At 35.4% G+C, this 16,770-nt stretch overlaps 1 long non-coding RNA gene across 1 annotated transcript in view; it reads left to right on the forward strand.

Moving 5' to 3' along the window:
• Positions 1–16,770, forward strand: part of LOC140713078 (uncharacterized) — a 230,729-nt gene that overhangs the window by 201,997 nt on the left and 11,962 nt on the right. Inside the window, exon 5 of the long non-coding RNA XR_012094937.1 lies at positions 10,130–10,194. This is a non-coding gene — a long non-coding RNA (uncharacterized lncRNA). The remainder of the gene's footprint in view (positions 1–10,129; positions 10,195–16,770) is intronic.

The following is a 16,770-nucleotide window of genomic DNA, read 5'->3' on the forward strand; positions in this document are numbered from 1 at the left end:
AACACATGTGTAAGGTATGAAGAAAGAACCTAATTTTATGTTTCATTTTGTTTTCCTTGTGAAAAGTTAATAAAAAAGAGGCACCTTCCACAGTGTAAATCCATTTGTCAAAAATCCACAGACTAACCTCGCCTATTCAGACTCTATTAGTCTGTCTTCACATTGCTAATAAAGACATACCAGAGACTGGGTAATTTATAAAGAAAAAGAGGTTTAATGGATTCGTAGCTCCACATGGCTGGGGAGGCTTCACAATCATGGCGGAAGGTAAAAGGCACATCCTACACCACAGCAGGCAAGAGAGAATGAGAGCCAAGTGAAAGGGGAAACCCCTTATAAGCCCATCAGATCTCGTGAGACTTATTCACTACCATGAGAACAGTATGGGGGAACCGCCCCTGTGATTGAATGACCTCCCACTGGCTCCCTCTCACAACACGTGGGAATTATGGGAACTACAATTCAAGACAAGATTTGGGTGGGGACACAGCCAAACCATATCACAGACTAATATGGATTTTAATTAAATTATATGTATTTGATTTAAAATCTGAATTATCATTCAACATTATTTTCCCTCAGTATTTTAAGGATAGAATCCCTTTACATATTGAAATCCATTATTACTGATAAGAATTATGCTGTCAATTGAGAATTTATTTTTACAAGCAATTTTTATTTTCTAATAGCTTTTATAACAATTTTGTCTTTGAAATCATGACATCTTACTATGATTCTGTGATTTTTAGTTTTTTTCTGCTTAAGTCTCTGTGTACTCCTTCAATTTGAGAATTTATTTTTCCTCAACTTTAGAAAATTATTAATGGTGATTAATTAAAATTTTGCTTACTGGTCATATATTGGCTCTAATTCTGGCGTCTATATCCCTTAACTAATATTTTAACGCTTTCCACCCCTTTGTCTCTAAGTGGTACATTCTAAGTGATTTATTTAGATTTACTGTCCAGATGAATCTTATCTTTAACTGTATCTGGTTTACTATTCAATATTTACATTCAGAATTTATATATATATAATTATACATAATCATATATCTATAATTATAATATATGATATATATGACATCCTCTATATAATACTATATGATATAATATGTAATTATATAATATAGAATTATCATTATGTATAACCATATGTAGGATATCATATACATCATATTATCTTGCATATATTATATATCATATATTATATGTTATTTATTTTACTTAAAAATATAAAATATATATTTTTAATTTAAAAAGTTATGTTTATATCTAGACTTACTTGGGTTCTTTTCAAATTTTCTAATTCTTTTTATGCATTTTTTATTCCTACCTTATGAATTCTCTTCTAGGATATCTTTTTGAACACCTAGATAAACTTATTATAGATTTTCTTTCAGACTATTTGGTTTATTTCTAGTTCTAAGTATCTAAATTCTTCTACTTACTGAATCTGTGATTCTCTCCAACAGTAGTTCATTCTGTGTGATTTGGATAAATTCACTATGAGCTCACCTTTATCCTGTCATTTTGTATTGTTTTGGGGGAAGTCAAATATGCTCTGGACTGTGTAAGTGCCTTACATAGCAATTTCCTAGTCAGCACTGAAAATAGGGTGTTTCCTTGGCTCTTAATTTCTTGACCACACACATTTTTCTAACACCATTTTGAAGTTTTCATTTTTCCCCATGAACACATCAATGGAAGACAAACCTTCTTGCTGCTTCCCAGGTGCAGTGGATGGTGCTTTTCCGGTATGCATTTCAGAGATGGGGAAGTCTTCAGGCTTTAGGGAAGAAGCATAGTGCTGGTTTTCTGTGCATTTAAGATAAATGGATAAACAGTTATCCTTTTGCTTATCTAACACAAAACCAAACTGTTAAGGTTTCAATATATTTTCAATAACCTGTTGAGGTTGTTGGCAGCAGCCTTTGCTCACAGCTCTGATGCTTCATATTTTCTTCCTTTTAATCTCACGGTGATTTAACTCTTTTGGTTTCCAAATATTCTTTATCTTATCCAAGCATTCACTTGTGTGTGGAGCTGGTTGGACCCTATTTGACATGTTTCTTGTGAAATACAAAACTTAATCCTCATGATATTTTAAGTGGAATTGAGCTACAAATATAAAACATAAAATAGATATCTGTCACTTCCAGGAGAATGTTGCAGGTCTGCATTTACTTAATATTTCGTCTACACCCTCAATACACCAATAAGGCTTTGAGGTTTAATTTGTGCAAAGAAACCTAAATGTCTGTCATTAATTTTATTCTGGAGAATTTTTTTTCAACTATATTTTCCACCTGCATACTAGTAATACATAAATACTTATATTGTCTTACTATACTCTCCATTATTACATTTAGATATTACCCCACTTGGAGGCTATAATATGAGTCCAATTGGAAGAAAAGGTGTCTTGTAATAGAGTGGTAACAGTGGAAATGAAGAAAATCTCAGATTTAAGACATATTTATATATTATGATTGAGATCACTTGATGGACAGATGTGAGGGGTGGTAAAGATAGAGATATGGAGGATGACATTCCTGTTTCTGCCTTGATGTAAGGTGGAGGTATCATTGATGAGAGAAAGAAGACTGAGGAATGGGAGGGAGAAGCAGATGTGGAATGGGAATGAGAGAATTAGTTTAGTTTTATAATAAACTTACATTAAAAACACTTCTTACACAATAATTTGTTATTCCAGTGAAGGAAAGTACTTTGTAGTAAGGCATATCTTTGTGAAAACAGATGAGCCATAACAGGAGAGTAACTAAAGACAGCAGGGATGAAGGGCTAATAAGGAGGCCAAGGACCTAAACAAAATATTGGAATCTCCTTTCCCAGTCAGTGTCCTGATGAGGTCAAGAGGTCCACGCAACTTCTTTTTTGATGTAGCTGGAGGAACGATATTGAAATGATATTTAGAACACCCCATTTTCATATCTGACCCATCACAATTGCAGCGTTCAGTGATGAAAAAATAAAATTTATATTTCTATACTCAAAACCTGTGGAGCAGGAGACCTCACAGAAATAAAATGTCTAGTTGTTTGAAATATTCTAAATAGTTTTGGCAGTGGAGAAACATTTCCTTCTCAGTGGCACTCCAACATCTTCATGCAGGAGTCATCAGCGTAGTCATTAGCATCTTAATTTAGTTGCAGATACTTTGCATGTGAAAGAGATGGAGGGCATTTTCGAAGGTTTTTGCTGGATGGTCTGGCTGTGATAGAGTGTTGAATGATAGCCTGAGGCACTTCTTGTCCAATTTTGTGCATGGTCCTAATTAGAGAGGAACAATTCTATTGCCAGACAAGTATGTGTGAGGGATTACTAAGCCAGTTTTGGCTATTATCAGTGCAAATGAGCCACCTAAGTGACAACAGGAAAGAAGCATAGGCTACATTCTCCTCTGCCTTTGACTGCAAACGTGAATTTACATGCAGGCAAACTCTCAGTCTTCTTAAGAAAGAATTTATGCACTTCAAACTTCAGAGTTGATTTCTTTCCAGCCTAGGAGAGTATATAAAGTTATGCTAAAAATGAACCTAGGAAAACAAAATCAATTCCACAATGGGAAGAGGAAAAGACCATTTCACTGTATTTATTGCTTTATTACCCTCCCTCCCCACAGAAAAAAAAAATAAAGAAAAGAAATCCACACCTCCTTGAACCTCATAGGCATCTCTGCTCCGACAGAGAAGGCAGGAGAAAGGAATAAAAGTAAAATATGTCCAGTATAGCTTCCTTTATGGAACATGAGAACTTTTGGAAAATATAAGAATGACTTAATTAAGTAGCTAATTCTACAAACATGTATTGATGTCCAAGTACTAATGAGGGTTTTGTATCCCTGGGTGAACAAAAATGAGGATTGCATCTGTAGTTAAGCTTAAGTACGTATGACCAGCCATTAATAAACTTGTAGAACCATACTTTGGGTGCTTTCAGTCTCCTTTTCTTTCACACCATTTATTTTCTTTTTTCCTCATTTTTTTCATCTATTCAACTATTTACCTTCAAAGTATCTTCCCTGAAAAAGTTTGACAACATTCAATGACCTGTTTAAATGTCAGACCTAAAACAACTAGAATAAGATGAGGGGATTCTCCCCATGGTAATAAAAAGTATACATTTAAGTAAAAAGCTTACAGTGAGACACACATTAGTAAGATTGTTATCTTAAAACAAGAATCACTTTATCAACAATATTTTTAATAATTTTTAAAAATTCTTTACTTGTGTTTTTCTAATCCATTTCACAGGTAGCTGAAAGAGTAAATGTAATAAAATGCAATTCTAATCATGTCACTTCTCCCATGAAAACCTTTCAACAGCATTTTAATGAGCTTAGGATAAAAATCAATCCCTTTAAGTAGCCGTTACTCAACAAATATTTGCTGAACAGCTAATGTCTGTGCAGCCCTGTCGAAGGTACTAAAGATATGCCATGAGTAAACAACAGAATGTTGTAGCCAGAAATTCCATATGGCCGTTTTGGATTTTTGTTGTTGCTGCTGCTGTTACTAGTATTTGATAAAGTATCGGAGAAAACATTAAAACAAGTGAAACTATGCACTAAGGAGCATAACAACAGTTTTCTACTGTTTAGTGGTTAAGCCCGTTTAGGAATAGAATTTGAAGTATCTAAAGGTGATAGAATATCATAGGTCATGTAGTACCACTTCTCCCAGCTGGGTTTTTGGCAGAACCTGGAAAAAAAACACTCAAGTCTGAACTTGATGATGACAGCTGACACTGCTGAAGTTCCTCTGTGTTTGTTCTTTTTCTGAAATAGTTCACAGAATGAGGTTGGTTCAACAAATTTTCTTTCGTTTTAGAAGTAGACCGTGAAGATTCAAACTTTTATTTCTTCTTTCAAGTAAATTTAGATTTCCCGGTATCCTGACTGTATATAGCTATTTTTATTTGAAAACACTTTGCACTTATTCTACAGAAATATGTAGAAGGGTAATGAGGGCACCAAGAATTACAATCACGACCGCTGGTCTACAGTTCTTGATTCCCTTTGGAGATGGCAGCTTGATGTTCAACTTAGGCCTTCCTAGTTTAAGTTCCAAAAGTATGGTCCACCTGCCATCTAAGCAAGTGCATAACCTGATCTATTCTCCTTCAAGGACATGTTTCGAAGCACAAACGATAGAAGAAATGATTGAGTATTTCTCATTTATGTTTCTGGTGAATTATTTGCATATGAAGGGCCCTCAGGATGGTGACCCCATTTCATAATTCCTCTGCCATTCCACAAAATCTGATTATGAACATCAATTATCCTGCTAAGGTTTACTGGAGAGAGGGCACTCCACTTCTATGTGAAGTCGGGCAATTAAGTCTTCAGTATGAAGTGGGACTGGATGGCTATTTTCTCCTAAATGGATATATTCCTACTAGAGATGTGATTTCATCAAAGTCACTTAATCACATGATATCTGAATTTTTTTTTTACTATAAAATAGGGACAAAAATAGCTATCTTGCCAATTCCATAGAATTTTCAGAGGATAAAATGACATTAGGTTTATGAAAGTACTCTGTAACATTTCCAGGAGTGGGAAGGATATGAAGTTGAGCCCCTCAAAGTTGATGGGGAAAAACTACTCTTCATCTGTTGCAAGGAGGTTTTGCCTCTCTTTCATTTGGTTTTCCTGTGGGATGTGTGTGAAATTTCTGAGTGGAGGGTTAAAATAAGGCTTGCATTTTCTACTCCCATCAATATTTATCACCAGAAATATATTTTTCACACAGACTCCTCTTTTACCAGAAAATATGTGTATTTAAATCTCTCTAGCTAAAGATATTAGAAAAAAAATTATGTGATTTTAAAATTAGCTTAGTTTAATTTTAGCTCCAGTTATTATCACAATGTTAAATCCATTTGGACATTTGAAAAAAATACAGAATAAGTTAAGCAGCTTTATTTTTTTCAGCAAAGCAGAAAAAAAAATCAAATCAGGGAAACCAAAAGACTTTTAAAAACAAAACATAAATTTCACATTCTGCTTTCAGAAAAATAGTCCAAATGAGAGAATCAAATTGCTTGCTCTCATTTAAATAACTCAGCAATACCTGAAGTGAATACCACAAGCTTGTTTTTGTGCCACTTATCTCAGATTTGCCTTTTCGTGAACATTTTTGAAAGTGGGAATAATGTCAGTGATAGCTTCATCTCATGTTCTGGAAAAATAGAGCAGAAAATTACCCAACTCTGGTGCATTGGTTGTAGAGGTGCCTAAATTATTCAAACAAACCACAGCACCCACGCTTTCTCTGACTTTTGAATGATTCCCTTTGATATGAGATCGTTCCCTACAGTGGGCACTCAGCTCTAATCTTCACGGCCCTTCATTTCTCAGAACTTTCTACTCTGCAGTTCTGTTTGTATGTCACAGAATTGTCAAAGCCTTAGTTGATTTCTTGACTACCAGAATAAATAGGTAAAAATATGATGTGTTAAAAAGTGAAAGGTCTAAGAAGCAAAATAAAGCAGAGTAAGGGATGGAAGGAGTGTTAGGGAGCCAGGGAATACTGGGCGTAAGATGATGAGAGAAGGGGTTGTTTTCGATAGGGTGATCAGAGAAGGTCACATTTATTTGGAGACATTTGAGCAGAGACTTGAAAGAATTCTGAAGCAAACTATGGAAATATTTGGAAGAAGCACATTCCAGGCAGATAATACTGCATGTGTGAATGTCCTGAGAGAGAAGGGGTGTCTGGCATGTTAAAGGTACTGCAATAAGGCCCATTTGGATGAAGTGAAAATGGGTGACAGGGAATTGAGATTGGGGTGCAGGGAGCTGTGGGCATTACAGGCAACTGAATTTTACTGTGAGTGAAGTGGGAGGGTTCTGAGCAGAGGATATCAAGATGAGATATTTTAGAGCCAAGAATGACATAGCTGGAATTTTGTTTAACAAGTTGACTGGCTACTCTGTTGAGAAGAGACTGTAGGGAGAAATACTAGATAGGAATCTATGACAATAATCAAGGCAAAACAGGATGCTGGCCTGGACCAGGTGGTAGGATGGATGGTTTAAGAATGGTTAGAGGCTGGATGCATTCTGAAAGTAGGGTTAATAATATTTATGAATGGAATCAATACGGGGTATGACAGAAAGAGAGAAGTCAATGATGATCCTGAGAATTGTGTCACGATCAAGTGTAAGTGTCTTCAGATAGGAAAATCTTGACATGTGTAAGAAACAGAGTGGACAGAGAGACCTTGGACTAGTGTGTGAAGGGAAGAATAAAATATCAGAGAGGCCAGGACAAGCTATACTAAGTAGGAGATAGAAGATCAAAATAAGATTATTCTAGATAGAAAGGAAAGCCATTTGAGTGTTTTAAACAGGAGACTAATATGAACTGATGTGTATCTTTCAAAGATTCCTCTGACTTCTCTGTGGAGATTAGATAAATATGAGCAATAGAAAGAGAAACATCCATTTAGGAGGTGATTGCTTTAGTCCAAGCAAGAGAGAATGGTGATGTGGACAGGATACTAGCAGTGAGAGATGAAAATAAGTGTAAGGAACTGAGATATGTTTTAGAGGTAGATCCATCAGGTGTTACTGATGAATTAAGGAGGACAAGGGAATTAAATAAATTAAGATAATTAAGGAAATCAGTTTCTCCAATCAATTCACACTCTAGGTATCATCAGCTACCATGTAATGAAAAAGACCATATTCCAGATATAATTGTCACAAATACCTTAGTTTTCTGTATCTCCTGCTATACCACAAACTATGCCAATTGACATAATGAATGTTAGAAGTGGAGTGTTTATTGGTGATATTAGTAGCTTATTATTATAAATACCAAAGTAGATATTAGAAATAGTTTCTCATGAATGTGTGGAAGTAAAGGAAGACTACTTGCATGAGAATGAGCAAAAGCTGTTTATTCAGAGCTTGCTGTAGCACGGGAGCTAGCCACTATCATTTGCATCTGGAAGATACTCAAAGGCAGGCAGAGGGGCAGGAAAGGTCAGCTGTGGGAAGAAAAGGGAAGGCTTCAGGTACGCCCTCATCGGAGGCTGCAGGTGGGCTAACTAGAAACCAGGCATCTTGTGTGATTAGTTTATTTCAACAATTATGCTTTATGATATGTATGCTTAAAATAGTTTCCAAAATACCTTCTGGTAACTTACAACCTTAGACTTATGCTAAATTAAGTAATAGATAGTTATTAAATATCTAGATCATCTCTAAATAAGATTAAATACTGAGACATTGATTACTAAACATAAACTTAAGTTTATATACTTTGGCTTCTTTTATAATATGGTATAGAAAGGCTACATATATTTAAGTATGTTGATAAATATTTTTCTTCTTTGAGTATGCTTGATAAACATTGAGAAATTGTACTATAAGGAAGCATAGACCTATGAAATTGTGAGATCATATATCCATTAGCTTTGCTAGTTGGCCACAGAATGCTGGCATGTGACAGACAGTTTACAATTATCCACTTCCCAGTTTCTTCTGTGAAATAAAAGTTACTAATAGTTAAAAAATTATGATCAATATGTGCAAATGAAAGTATGAGAAGCCATAGGGGCAAAGGAAAAGAACTTTCTGTGCAAAATTTATAAGATATGTGGGATGTGGTTTTGTTAAGAGAAAAAAAAAATTATCCTAAAATAAGATGAATGGTTGTACCAGAAAAGGGATGAAAAGTGTTATGAGAAAGCCTGAATGGATTTGAAAAGCTATAAAGGTTTACAGAAAAGAAATTTTACTACTAGTGATCAGTACTGGCTAAGATTTGACTTTGTTTGTTTGTTTGCTTTTATTTGTTTGTTTGTTTAATGAGCTGTAGTATCAGTACTATACCGATAGAAAACTAGAGTTTGTTTCCCTCTGTTAAAGTGACAAATATTTCTTAGATTATTGGTCTGCTCTTAATAAGAGTTTGTAAATAGTGTTCTTTACCTTTGAATAATTTATTGTATTACTTCATTCTTGCATTGCTGTAAAGAAATACCTGAGACTGGTCGTTTATCAAGAAAAAAGGTTTAATTGGCTCACAGTTCTGCAGGCTTTATAGGAAGCATGGTGCCAATGTCCGTTCAGCTTCTGAGCTGGCTTTAGGAATCTTACAATCATGACAGAAGGCAAAAGGGGAGCAGTCACTTCACATGGCGAAAGCAGGAACAAGGGGGGTGTGTAGGGGGGCCATACACTTTTAAACAAGCAGATCTCCAGAGAACTCAGTCACTGTCATGAGGTCAACATCAAGAAGATGGTGCTAAACCATTTATGAGAAATCCACCCCCATGATTCAATCACCTCCCACCAGGCCCCACCTCCAATACTGGGAATTACAATTCAACATGAGATTTGGGGACACATGTCCAAACTGTATCATCTATCCAGGAAGTTAAGGTTCTGTGTTTTATTAGAATAATTTCTTGTGCTTCATGTTGACTTCATTATGTTCTTGAATATTTAAAAAACAGAGTCTTCTCACTTGTAAAGGAGCTAGAATTTTTATAGTTATTTTATCTCCTATATTTATTTTTGAAATCTTTCATTGTCACTTTGGTTAAATAAGTAGCAAAATCTCATTTCTCAGTAACTCATAGTCTGATTTAACTGTTCAAACCTCCTGACAACAGTTGATGTTTTGTCTTCCAAAAATCTAATCCTAAATAATATTTTTTATACCTAAAACTTACTTTAGGATTTCAAAGAGGGCCCCTGGAAAGTAATAAAGGATCTTTCTCCTTGTAAGCAAAGAGGTAAAAAAAAAATTAGGTTTTTATGGGATGCTGAATTTCATGGGAAGTGTTGTCAAGTAAAATATGCTGTGCTTTCTTAGGTTATATTTTTACAGGTAAAATGTTGTTAATATAAATATTTTAGACATTATGTTAAATTCCTAAAAACTTATCAATGCTTTCACTGTCCATGATACATTCTAGCTCTGCTATGCCATATATCGAACTAGAGTGTAGTACTGTCAGTCATAACCCAGGGTTTTTTAAATGTATGCCACAGAAACAGCCAAATATCTTTGTCAGTTCATTATTCGTATAATGAACTTTCATTATATTTTTAATCACAGTAATTTTTAGTCTTTTGTCATCCACAGATACAGATGTTCCTTGACTTACAATGGAGTTACAGCTGATAAAACCATTATAAGCTGAAAATATCGTAAGTCAAAAATACATTTAACATGCCTAGCCTACCGAACCTCATAGCTTAACCTAGCCTATCTTAAACATGCTTAGAATACTTACATTAGCCTATAGTTGGGCAACATCTTCTAACACAAAGCCTATTTTATATTAAAGTGTTAAATAGCTCGTGTAATTGATTGAATACTGTACTGAAAGTAAAAAATAGAAATGTGTTATGGGTTATAAAGGTACAATTCCTACTGAATGTGTATATATCTCTTTCACACAATTATAAAGTGGAAAAATCATTAAGTGATAGTTGGGGATTGTCTGTATATTTTTGTGTTACCCTAATGCTTTCCTGAAAGTGCTTGCAATCAGCAACAGACAAGAATGCTCTGTCTTCCACAACAACAAAAAAACCCTTCAAAAAGGGTTTTTTTTTTACAGAGACCCATGGAAGGAACTATACTAAATACTCTGCAACATAGGCTTCTGATGGCCTTGCTCTAAAAACTTTGAGCCCATACTACTAGACCAAGTCAGAATTTCCAGATTTCCAAAACTCTGATGGAGAAGCTGATGGGCGCGTGATATTGCTAACCTAGTATCAAGTGAACAAGAATTAATTCTGTAAGACTGAATTAAATGATGAAAAATGATTATGGATTTGGAATATTACTGATGATTTAATGTTCTATTTTCTTGATATAAAAAAACTTTTTTCTCTTTTCTTTTAAGCTACATATAATTCACTTAAAAAATAGTAAATTATGCTTTTGTAAACAGAAATGAAACTTTTTTTCTTCTTGCCTGCTGTCTCCAGAATTCAGAAACTCTGAAGTATTCTTATTTTCATGGCAATATAATGATTTGCATAGATTAGGTAAGAATCTGTCCTCCTGGTAACAAGCATAATTAGAAACACTGATTATATAACTAAGACTTTCACTGGAATATCATATGTGAGCATGACACACACAGAATCAAATATGACCAGACAGTTTTAAGGAATGAAGGTTCACTTTATGGAGTCAGTGCTAACAAAGCCCTCTTGGGAAAACCATCCTAGTGCCTGGCTTATAGGATTCCCAGCCTTAGAAATGAGTAAAGAAAGTCACTTCCTGACAGGCCCAGGAGCATTAACATATTTTGAGAACCTCAAGAAGAGAGGAATTCATCCAAATGTATAGGTAGTGCTGGTGAAATCTGGTGACAAGTTCTTTACTTTCTAACCTCAAGAAGCTTTTAAAAGTGCAATCTGAAACTACTTATAAAAACTTCCAGCAAAGAAAAATTAAGGTGTATAAAATTACCATTCTTGGTATGATTATGTAAATAATCAAGCCAAATCTATTATTTGACTGATTTTGTGATTGAGGGTAATTTACCACTTTTTTTATGTGGTATCATCAAAAAATAAAACCTAACTGTCTGTGTCCTTATTGGGACCCTAGACTGTCTTGTAGCTGAGCTGACCTGTTCACCAGGACCTGAAGAAACCTTGTGAGCTGAATCCATGACTGATATAAACTTCAAATGACTCATCTCAACAGTAGATCAAGTATGGGCGACTTGTGTCTGAAACTGCTCTGTGTGGAATTCCCAAATCTTCCATCAGCTACTCCAGAAAATAACTATGACTGGACAATCTCACCAAAGCCTCTCTGATGTCTATGCCATCACTAAAACATTCAAATTGGGAAATCCTTCAGATTGCTCCTGATGTCCTCATTCTACCCTCTAAGAATCCTAAAGCCCAGTGTATAGAAATCTTGACTGGCTGACCTCTAGACTCAAAAATTGGTGTGCTCCAATCATTAATTTTTGTTTTCCTTTTGATTTCCATAGAAATTCACCTCACTAAATGCCTGATTGCTCATAGCAAATATCCTCTACTGCCAAGTCTCAGCAGATGGTTCAACTAGGCTTTCAACAACAGAAATCTGATAAAATAAACTACATAAAACAACTTTCCTAAGTAGTTCAATGAGATGCCTGGTTTTCTTGAAACAAAATGGACAACTGATCAAGATGACCTCAATGTTCTTCTCAATTTGACTAACCTTTAAACAGGTTTCTTCCTGTCTAGGCACCTAACCTCCTCCTAAGAGCACTTATTTGCTTTAGAAAAGTTGTAATTATACATTATTTTCTCTGCCCTTTTAAAGATGTAAATATTTTTAAAAGCCTCTTCCAAGTTTTACAACTAGGAATGGCTTTCTCAAAGAGCAGAAAGCCATTGCTTTCAAAAGTTATCATCAAGGAAGACAGCACTCCATCTCCCAGGTTTTCTAGGAGGACAGTAGCTTAACTTTGTCAGGTGCCTTCTTTCAAGTTGTAAAACTACCCCTTGTCATGAAAATACTAGACACAGTATTTTTTCTTCTTTTGGGTAAAGTCAATTAACAAAATCAATTGGCCTAAGATCAACCTATCTCAGCTCTTTGTTTCAGAGTTGAGCTCAGCCATAGTTCTAGTCTCTCTACTCTATTGTAATAGCCTTGAATAAAGTCTTTTTTTTTTTTTTCACCTGTTAAAGTAGCCAGTGCAGTTTTCTCTTTGACACTGGCTACCCTCATCTATTGAAAAGAACCTATAGTTAAGGCAGACCAAATAGATTAGACCAATTCATAGCCATCTGAACACTCTGGGATAAGTTGTCTTCTCCAACCCTCAATCTACTCACCCTTTCAATCATGGATATTACCATGGAATTTTTGTGAAGATTAAAAGCACTAATGTTTATTAAAAACCTATCACACTGCCCAAAGAACCGGACCATCTAAATAACTGTTAATACCTCTTCTTCCTGACTCATCTCCTTGACCAGTGACTTAACTCACAACAAGGTGATTTACCTGTTTATATGTTACATGTCATAGATATCCGATGCTCCTTTTAAGAAGCCTCATATGATCTGCCAGCATTCTTTTTCATTCTTTTAATGAATCAATTCAGGTATAAACTCTCTGGAGCGATCACGCCTCCCATTGTTCAAGCCAGGACCACTTGTAGCCACCATTTTAGCAGCCAATAGTTGAGACAACAGTCCACACCTGCTGAAGACACCTATAGCCTAGAAATATGGAGAGTGAGCAGAAGCAGCAGAAGTACTGAAAGTGAAAAGCAGACACACACATTTTCACAACCCTTCCCAAGATTAGACACTCCCCTAATCTCAATTTGGCTTCAGGTATCCGTGACTGTCATCTCTATTCAAAGCAGCAGCCAGAGCCATTCTCCCCAAATGTTCTGTCTGAACTCATTCTCTCACAAGCCATGTATTTTTTTGTACTAATAGCCTACAACTCTATTTTATAAAAGATTTTCAGTACATGCAATCTTTTGTGGGAAGTATCATTTTCTAAAATTAACTCCCTCCCTTTATTAATACTGTTCTCTCATATTGGGAAATGTGAACAGTAAGTGCCCTTTCATGGGCTTCATTCATCTGTTAAGTATCGAGGGGCCAGCACTTGAATCAATACACGCACTCTTTTAGAATTAAATTGCTCTCTGTTAGAGAGCCAGAGGAAATGTCTTCAAACATGAAACACTTTGTGTTTATCTGTTTCCTTTGTTCAGTTGTTTTGGAACACATATATCCTTTTGCCTAATTTAAATATCAACTGTGAATGTTCGTAATTATCCTCAGCCAACATTATATAAGGAGGTGGGGGGGAAAAGAGTATTTCCTGTTTCTAAAAATAACATTGTCTCTGAAAGCTTTTTAAAAAATAAATTGAACCATGTTAAGTGTGTAGAAGGCACAGATTGAATAACACCTGTGCTGACTGATTGTATTAAGGAAATAATTTGCCTCCTCAAAACTCAGATCATTGTTTACCTGGAGAAAGAGGGGTACTTATAGTAGGAAGTGGGATATAATATTACTTATGCTGCTCCACCCCAACATGTTTGGTGTTTGATTTTCCCCACCCACGGAGAATCCAACAGAATGCTGCTCTCATCGATTGAAGCATTTTGTAGTGTTTGGGAGGAGGAAAAAAAAAAAAGATTGTTAGCACTGTACAACATTGGGCATTGCCATAGGGTAGACAACGCTACTAATTTTCTAGACTGTCTCAATATTTGCACTGAGTCCTACTACCTGGAAACTCCTCAGTCCCAAGCAGACCAAGATAGTGGATCATCCTTGCATTTCATCTGCCTCCTTTGTCATTCTTCATTTTCGATCTTTGTGGTAAATTATGGTAATTTAAATGTTCATCCAATAGTTTACACAGTAGTTTTTCTATATTATAAGCAACCTTCTAAGGTTAATTATTAGTGGCAGATTAATCATAGGCAAACAGCTTAGTGATTTTTATCAGAGTCTACCCAGGCAACAGTAACCATACCAGTTATTTTAACAGGGTGAACTTAAGATAAAGAATTGTTAACCAGTGAGAAATTGAATATACAAACAATGGCCAGACCATATTCAAAAACAGAACTCTGATCCATAACCTCTGCAGCAAATGGCCAAAAATGGTCAGGACTTGGTCAATGATGACCAACTTCCCTATTTTTTCCTCTGCTTTCAACTCAGGACCAATCAGAAAAAGGCAACTATGTTCTCCAAACCAATCACATAAGATGCCCTCTTCTAGTTAGTCCACCTCCAGCTTCCTCATGCTGATGACCTACAATCAGGGCATCTCTGAAGCCTCTCCCTTTTTGCACTGCAAAACTTTCCCACTCACATGCCTGTTGAGAGCCTCTACCAAATGCAAGTAATGGTGGGTGACTCAATCCAATTAACAAGCTCTGAATAGATAGCAACTAATTTTTTTTCATATGAGTGGTCTTTGTTTATATCCACACCAGGCACTAAGACAGCACAGAAGTTTTCACAGAAGATGTAACTGCAGGAAGCAGGTACCACTCCTAGAGCATGGGAAACAAAGGGAAGAGGTTAAAATTATTAAAACAGATTATTTGGTGCCACAATTTCTTTTGCACCAACCTAAATAGAAGCTTGGAGAAAGGGCATTTCGCATAGATCTGTAATGATAATGTGCCATGCCATAGGTTCAAACACATGCTCACACACACTCACATTATAACATTTGTAACACATCCTCATAATGGGACTGACATTCCTTACTAAGGGACATCACAGTTCCTAAAGCATTTCAAGCCATGCAATATCTAAAGCATAGGTTAGCAGTTCAAAGTATGGTTCAAGGACCCCTGGGATCCTCATAACTATTAGAGACTCTGCAAAGTCAAAATTAATTCCATAACAATGCTAAGAAGTTATATGTCTTTTTCATTATATTGACATTTATACCCATGATGTAAGATCAATCACAGGGAAAATTGCTGGCACACAGCACAAATCAAGGCAGTGGCACCGAGTGAAAATGGACCAGTAATAATTGTATCATTCACAGCCATGTACTTGCAGGGAAGAAAAAGTTCCAATTAAGCATGTCCTTCATGAGGCAGTAAAAAATAATTTTAATAAATTTTACTTCTTGAGTGTGTCTTTTTAGTACTCTATATGATAAAATGGGAAGTACACATAAAATTCATCTGCTACATATGGAAGTATGATGGTTATCTTGAGAGAAAGTACTACTGTGATTGAATTTCAAGCTGCACTTGCCACTTTTTTTTCATGAAACACTGTTTTTTTATATTTGGGGATTTTTTTATTTGTACAAATTTGTGGGATACACGAGAAATTGTGTTACATATATACAATGCATAGTGATCAAGTCATGGTATTTAGAATGTCCATCACTCAAATATAATACATTTAAGTATAGTTATATAGTTATCTTACTCTGTTATCAAACATTGAATTTATTCCTTCTATCTTACTATACATTTGTTTACTTTAACCCACTTCTCTTCATCATCCCCACTCTCCACCCCAGCACTTACCCATCCCAGTCTCTGTTATCTGTCTTTCCACTCTCTAACTCTATGTGTTCAAATGTTTTCGCTCCCACATATAGGTGAGAACATGCAATGTTTGTCCTTTTGTGCCTGGCTTATTTCAATCTAGATAAAGACCCCTAATTCCATCCATGCAAATGACATGATTTTATTTCTTTTTATGACCGAATAGTATTCCATTGTGTATACATATCACATTTTCTTTATCCATTCATCTGTTGATGAACACTTAGGTTGGTTCCATATCTTAGATATTGTTAGTAGTCCTGCAGTAAACATTTCAGGTCAGGTATCCCTTTGATATGTTGATTTATTTTCCTATGGGCAGATACTTAGCAATGGGATTACTGAGTTTAACTGTAATTCATTTTTAGTTTTTTGAGAACTCTCCAAAGTGTTTTTCATAGTGTTGTTCACAAGTTTACATTACCATGAGGAGCATATAAGAATTACCTTTTCTCCACATGCTCACCAGCATTTGTGTGTGTGTGTTTTTCTCTTTTTAGTAATAACCATTCTGGCTTGAGTAAGACAAAGTATCATTGTGGTTTTAATTTGTATTTCTCTGATGATTAGTGATGTTGACCATTCTTCATGTACCTATTAGCCATTTGTATGTCATCTTTGGAGAAAGGTCTATTTGTATCCTTTACTTACTTTTTAATGGGATTATTTAATTTTCTTTCCTTTTGAATTG

The sequence above is a fragment of the Chlorocebus sabaeus genome, chromosome 12 (genome assembly GCF_047675955.1).
Source record: "Chlorocebus sabaeus isolate Y175 chromosome 12, mChlSab1.0.hap1, whole genome shotgun sequence".
In the NCBI taxonomy this organism is placed as follows: Eukaryota; Metazoa; Chordata; class Mammalia; order Primates; family Cercopithecidae; genus Chlorocebus; species Chlorocebus sabaeus.